The sequence below is a fragment of the Nicotiana tabacum genome, chromosome 18 (assembly GCF_000715075.1).
Source record: "Nicotiana tabacum cultivar K326 chromosome 18, ASM71507v2, whole genome shotgun sequence".
NCBI lineage: Eukaryota > Viridiplantae > Streptophyta > Magnoliopsida > Solanales > Solanaceae > Nicotiana > Nicotiana tabacum.
In genome coordinates, this window is record NC_134097.1 from 101,252,139 (window position 1) to 101,253,311 (window position 1,173).

Consider the following 1,173-nt stretch of genomic DNA (forward strand, 5'->3'; position numbering starts at 1 on the left):
CCCCGAACGTCGGGCCGTCCTCATTACCGTAAGAGCAAACAGGTAAGCTCCACCCGGTGGTGTGGTACGTAGTGGGTTTAGTACGCCCCGCCCAAACAAACGCTCAAGTCAAGGCAATGGATCACTATCACGTCCTCGGGCTGAGGAGTGTCCACATGAGTTCGTTGAGGTGTTTACACAGGCCTGTGGTCCTCTTTTATATTCTGTCGAGAGTTCGGATTGCTCCACCTAAGTAGAACGAAAAGAAGGAATTGGAAAAGAAAGGGGGGAGCTATCGCCTAGAACTGGTGATGCAGATAATGCGGTATCTCTTGGAATTGGAGCGAATCCAGATGAAATTTACCAAGTCAAAGCAAGGGGTTGAAAAAGCACCACAAGGGACGGGAACGACGTCCTGACTAAACAAGAGTTTCTTCAATAATGGCTTGGTCGAAAGTCGTAAAGAAGGCCCTTCCCCCAGCAGGCAACAACACTGGGAGGAAGACGATCAGAGTCAGTGGCTATCCTGCACAGGAAGAAGTCAACTCTTTCCAAAGCAAGGGGGCATCGCTCTGTTCCACTGATTAGGCGGGGACAGGATTCGAACCTGCAATCTTCAGGTCATGAGCCTGATGAGTTGACCAATTCCTCTACCCCGCTTCTTCCCCTTCTCTTTCGAACTCCGAAAACCAAGGTCTTCAGTTGCTTACTCGGCCTAAGCAAGCCTGACCGAACACCCGAAAGAAGTTATTCTCGCAGTTCAGATAAGATTCGGACCGGGTTGGGTTAGGTCTCTGAAAGCATGGTTCTTGCCTCCCTCCCCCCTTTGAGCTCGTCCATTCGTTGGGTCATCCAGGTCAATCTGCATGAGTTTTGCTGTTCATACCGATGCAGTGAAAGACGCTGCGGACTATGTGGCCGGTGACGTAAAAGATATGCCGGCAGCTAGCCAACTCCGCTTTCTAAATCGAGTTAGGTAGGATGTAGATCGAGCGCAATAAGCTAGAGGAGTGATTATTTCGCTTTGGAAGGAAAAAAGCATCTCAAATAAGGTCCTCACTCAGCTCTCAGACCTTTGTAACCTCACGGCCACTTTCTTTCCTAGAGCTTGCAGCCATTATCTTCGCTTTTCAGATATGGTGACATTACTTGTATGGGGGGAAGTGCCAGATCTTTACGGATCATAAGAGCTTG

At 49.4% G+C, this 1,173-nt stretch overlaps 1 non-coding gene across 1 annotated transcript; it reads right to left on the reverse strand.

Moving 5' to 3' along the window:
- Positions 1–565: 565 nt before the first annotated feature.
- Positions 566–639, reverse strand: TRNAM-CAU (transfer RNA methionine (anticodon CAU)). Its single transcript has one exon. It is a non-coding gene; the product is annotated as a tRNA-Met (tRNA).
- Between the last annotated feature and the right edge of the window lie 534 nt (positions 640–1,173).